Source organism: Macrotis lagotis, chromosome 4, assembly GCF_037893015.1.
Source record: "Macrotis lagotis isolate mMagLag1 chromosome 4, bilby.v1.9.chrom.fasta, whole genome shotgun sequence".
NCBI lineage: Eukaryota > Metazoa > Chordata > Mammalia > Peramelemorphia > Peramelidae > Macrotis > Macrotis lagotis.
Genome location: NC_133661.1, coordinates 184,203,619 through 184,209,618, shown reverse-complemented (window position 1 = coordinate 184,209,618; position 6,000 = coordinate 184,203,619).

Below are 6,000 nucleotides of genomic sequence, written 5' to 3'. Positions count from 1 at the left end.
AGATGGTACTCTCCTTTGCAGATAGCCAAAAATTGTTCCCAATTGTTGCACTGATGGAAAGAGCAAGTCCTTCAAGGTTGAATATCATTCCCATGTTGCTGTTAGGGTGTACAGTGTTTTTCTGGTTCTGCTCATTTCACTCAGCATCAATTCATGCAAATCCCTCCAGGTTTCCCTGAAATCCCGTCCCTCCTGGTTTCTAATAGAACAATAGTGTTCCATGACATACATATACCACAGCTTGCTAAGCCATTCCCCAATTGAAGGACATTTACTGGATTTCCAATTCTTTGCCACCACAAACAAGGCTGCTATAAATATTTTTGTACAAGTAATGTTTTTACCCTTTTTTGTCATCTCTTCAAGGTATAGACCCAGTAGTGGTATTGCTGGGTCAAAGGGTATGCACATTTTTGTTGACCTTTGGGCATAGTTCCAAATAGCTCTCCAGAAGGGTTGGATGAGTTCACAGCTCCAAGAACAGTGTAATAGTGTCCCAGATTTCCAACATCCCTTCCAACAATAATCATTATCCTTCCTAGTCATACTGGCCAATCTGAGAGGTGTGAGGTGGTACCTCAGCAAAGCTTTAATTTGCATTTCTCTAATAATTAATGATTTAGAGCATTTTTTTCATATGGCTATGGATTGCTTTGATCTCCTCATCTGTAAATTACCTTTGCATAGCCTTTGACCATTTGTCAATTGGGGAATGGCTTTTTGTTTTAAAAATATGACTCAGTTCTCTGTATATTTTAGAAATGAGTCCTTTGTCAGAATCATTAGTTGGAAAGATTGTTTCCCAATTTACTACTTTTCTTTTGATCTTGATTACATTGGTTTTATCTGTGCAAAAAAATTTTAATTTAATGTAATCAAAATCATCTAATTGGTTTTTAGTGATGTTCTCCAGCACTTACTTGGTCATAAACTGTTCCCCTTTCCATAGATCTAACAGGTAGACTAGTCCTTGATCTTCTAATTTGTTTATAGTATTTTTTATGTCTATGTCCTGTAACCATTTGGATCTTATCTTGGTAAAGGGTGTGAGGTGTTGGTCTAATCTAAGTTTCTTCCATACGAACTTCCAATTATCCCAGCAGTTTTTTAGTAGAGGGAGCTTTTATCCCTGTGGCCTGACAATTTGGGTTTATCAAACAGCAGATTACTATAATCCTCTCCTTCTTTTACACCTAGTCTATTCCACTGGTCCACCACTATTTCTTAGCCAATACCAAACAGTTTTGATGACTGATGCTTTATAATATAATTTTAGATCGGGTAGTGCAAAGCCACCTTCGTTTGCATTTTTTTCATTAGGCTCCTGGCAATTCTTGACTTTTTATTTCTCCATATGAATTTACTTATAATTTTTTCTAGCTCATTAAAGTAATTTTTTGGAATTTTGATTGGTAGGGCATTAAACAGATAGTTTAGTTTTCGTAGAATTCTCATTTTTATTATATTAGCTCTACCTATCCATGAGCAGCTGATATTTGCCCAGTTATTTAAATCTGATTTAATTTGTATGAGAAGTGTTTTATAATTGTTTTCAAAAAGATGCTGAGTCTGTCTTGGCAAATAGACTCCCAAGTATTTTACACTGTCTGAGGTTACTTTGAATGGAATTTCTCTTTCTAGCTCTTCCTGCTGTTTCTTGCTAGTCATATATAGGAAGGTTGAGGATTTATGGGGGTTTATTTTATAACCTGCAACATTGCTAAAATTGCTAATTGTTTCCAGTAGTTTTTTAAATGATTTCTTGGGATTCTCTAGGTAGACCATCATGTCATCTGCAAATAGTGAGAGTTTTGTCTCTTCCTTCCCAATTCTAATTCCTTTAATTTCTTTTTCTTCTCTAATTGTTGATGCTAAAATTTCTAATACAATATTGAATAGTAGTGGTGATAATGGGCACCCTTGTTTAACCCCTGATCTTATTGGGAATGCCTCGAGCCACTCACCATTGAATATAATGCTTGTTGATGGTTTCAGATAGATACTGCTAATTATTTTAAGGAACAGTCCATTTATTCCTATATTCTCTAGTGTTTTTAATAGGAATGGATGCTGTATTTTGTCAAAAGCTTTTTCAGCATATATTGATATGATCATATGGTTTCTGATAGGTTTGTTATTGATATAATTGAGTATACTAACAGTTTTCCTAATATTGAACCAACCCTGCATTCCTGGAATAAATCCTACTTGATCATAAAGTATTATCCTAGTGATGACTTGTTGTAGTCCTTTTGCTAAGATTTTATTTAGGATTTTTGCATCTATATTCATGAGGGAAATAGGTCTATAATTTTCTTTCTCTGTTTTAGCTCTTCCTAGTTTAGGTAACTGTACCATATTGGTTTCATAGAAAGAGTTAGGCAGAGTTCCATCTTTCCCTATTTTTCCAAAGAGTTTTTATAGGATTGGAAACAATTGTTCCTTAAATGTTTGGTAGAATTCACTTGTGAATCCATCAGGCCCTGGAGATTTTTTTAGGGAGTTCACTAATGTCTTGTTGAATTTCTCTTTCTGAGATAGGGTTGTTCAGGTAATTAATCTCTTCTTCATTTAACCTGGACAACTTATATTTTTGTAAATATTTATCCATTTCACTTAGATTATCAAATTTATTGGCATAGAATTGGGCAAAATAATTTCAAATTATTACTCTAATTTCCTCCTCATTGGTGGTGAGTTCACATTTTTCATTTATAATACTAGCAATTTGGTTTTCTTCTTTCTTTTTTTTAATTAAATTGACAAGAGTTTTATAAATTTTATTGTTTTTTTCATAATACCAACTTTTGGTTTTATTTATTAATTCAATAGTTTTTTTGCTTTCAATTTTATTAATTTCTCCTTTAATTTTTAAAATTTCTTATTTGGTATTTGATTGGGGATTTTTGATTTGTTCTTTCTCTAATTTTTTTAGTTGCATGTTTAGTTCATTGATTTCCTCTTTCTCCAATTTATTCATATAAGCATTTAGAGCTATAATATATCCCCTGAGAGTTGCTTTGAATGAATCCCATAGGTTTTGGTATCTTGTTTCATTATTATCATTATCTAGGATTAAATGGTTAATTCTTTCTATAATTTGTTTTTTGGTCCACTCATTTTTTAAGATGAGGTTATTCAGTTTCCAATTTGCTCTGGATCTATATCTCCTTGCCCAAGTATTGCATATGACTTTTATTGCATTGTGATCTGAGAAAGATGTATTCACTATTTCTGCCTTTCTGCAGTTGATCCTTAGGTTTTTATGTCCTAGTACATGGTCAATTTTTGTATAAGTTCCATGTACTGCAGAGAAAAATGTATATTCCTTCCTATCCCCATTCAGTTTCCTCCATAAGTCTACCATATCTAATTTTTCTAACAATCTATTTACCTCCCTAATTTCTTTCTTGTTTGTTTTATGATTTGATTTATCTAGGTCTGATAGTGGGAGGTTGAGGTGTCCTACTAGTAGAGTTTTGCTGTCTATGTCTTCCTGTAATTCTTTCAGCTTCTCCTCTAAGAATTTGGGTGCTGTCCCACTGGGTGCATATATATTCAATATTGAAATGACTTTATTGTTTATGGTACATTTTAGGAGGATAAAGTTTCCTTCCTTATCTCTTTTAACACTATCTATTTTTGCTGCTTATTTGTCTGAGATAAAGATTGCTACCCCTGCTTTTTTTACTTCAGCTAAAGAAAAATATATTTTGCTCCAACCTTTTATCTTTACGCTATATGTATCCCTCTGCTTCAAATCAGTTTCTTGTAAGCAGCATATTGTAGGATTCTGGTTTTTAATCCACTCTGCTATTTGCTTACGTTTTAAGGGAGAGTTCATCCCATTCACATTCAAGGTTATGATTACTAATTCTTTATTGCCCTCTGTGCTATCTTCCCTCGGTTTGTATTTTTCCCCCTTTCCCCCTTTTATCCATATTCCCCAGTATTTTGTTTTTGAATCCCACCTCCTTCAGTGTGTTTGCCCTCCTATATCACACCCTCCCCTTTCTTTCCCATTTCCCTGTTCCCTTCCCTTCCCTTTGTTATTTCCCCTTATTTCCTCCACTCCCCTTCCCTTTCTCTGTCCCTCCTCCCCCTTTTCCCCCTTTTACTTCTTGAAAGGTTAGATGTTTTATAAGTTAACTGTCTATATGTAGATTGACTTTAAGCCAAGTCTGATAGGAAGAAGATTCAGGTGTTTCTCCTCAACTCCCTTCTTCCCCTCTATTACCACAGGTTTTTTGTACCTCTTAGTGTAATGAGATTTGTCCCATTCAATCCCCTCCCTCCTCCTGTCTCTTTCCTTTCCCCCTTTTTAGGGAGGTAGTGTATTTTTTTAGATCATTCTAAGTCATAGAAAATTCTGAGTGTCTGTCCCTTCTAGTTCATTATATTCTGTTGAATAGAGTCAAAATTCCTGAGAGTTATTAGAGTCTTTCTCCCCAGTGGCGTTAAAGCCAGTTATATCCCAATAGATATCAGTCTCATGGATAGGTAATGGATGTACATCATTTCTGGCTAGGTATATTCTCTCTTGTTAGAGTTACATTTCTCAGGATTTATGAGAGTCTCTACCCCCCTGCCATGCTGGGATATAGCCAGTTTCACCTTGCTGGATTGCATTTTTTTCCTTTTGCCCCCCCCCCCCCTTTTTTACCTTTTTATGTGTCTGTTGAACCTCCTATTTGATATCCAAATTTTATGTTTAGCTCTGGTCTTTTCTTCAGAAATTTTTGGAATTCTTCCATTTCATTAAATGTCCATCTTTTTCCCTGGAAGAGAAGGCTCAGCTTTGCAGGAAAGTAGTTTCTTGGCTGCATTCCAAGCTCCCATGCTCTTCGAAATATCTCGTTTCAGGCCCTTCGATCCCTTAAAGTTGATGCAGCCAGGTCCTGCGTGATACTTACTGTGGCTCCTTGATATTTAAATTGTTTCTTTCTGGCTGCTTGCAGGATTTTCTCTTTTATCTGATTGTTCTGGAGTTTGGCCACAATATTCCTTGGTGTTTTCATTTTAGGATCTTTTTCTGGTGGGGATCGATGTACTCTTTCAATAACTACTTTACCCTCTGATTAAATGATGTCAGGGCAGTTTTCCATCACTAGATTCTGTAATATTAAGTCCAGGCTTTTTTTCTCTCTTCAGTGTTTTCAGGAAGTCCTATAATTTTCAGGTTTCCCCTCCTCGATCTATTCTCGAGGTCAGTGGTTTTTTTGATGAGGTATTTCACATTTGCTTCTATTTTTTCAATTTTTTGATTTTGTTTAACTGACTCTTCCTGTCTCGTGGAGTCATTAGTTTCTGTAGACTCCATTATTTTTTGGGGGGGAGGAATTTTCTTCATTAACCTTTTCCAATTGGTCAATTCTACTTTTGAAAGAGCTTTCCATTTGACCAATTGAGGTTTTGAGAGAATTAATTCCTTTTTACATTTACTCATTTGAGGATCTGAGATAATTATTCTCATTTTTTAATTGTCCAATTCATGATCTGAGAGATTTATTCTCCTTTTGTGTTTGTCCAATTGTACTTTCTAAGGTTTTGTTTTCTTGTTGCAAGGTATTAATTGTCTCCCCCAAATTTTCCAGTTGATTTTTAAACTCCTTCCTTATTTCTTCAAGGAAGTCTTTCTGTGCTGGAGACCAGATTGTATTCTCCTCAGATGTTCCAGGTGTCTCTGGACTGGGGTCTTTCCCTTCCAGGAATTTTTCTATGTATCCACCTTTCCACTGACCCTTCTTCATTATGCTAAGACCTTGACTTAGGTGGGGCTGGTTCACCTGGGCTTGGGATCTCTAAAGGCTTTACTGAGTGCAGTTTCTCTGGCTGTCCAGTAGGAGGTGCTGGTTGCCCTCTCTGGGGTGTCTGTGACCTTGGTTGAGAGGCCTTCTCCCTTTGCTTGAGGGAGGGAATTGGAGCTATTGAATTCTTTTGCCTTCAATCAATGGTGGGCTTTACCCTGGCCTGAGGGTGATTCCTCAGCTGGGCTGGTTC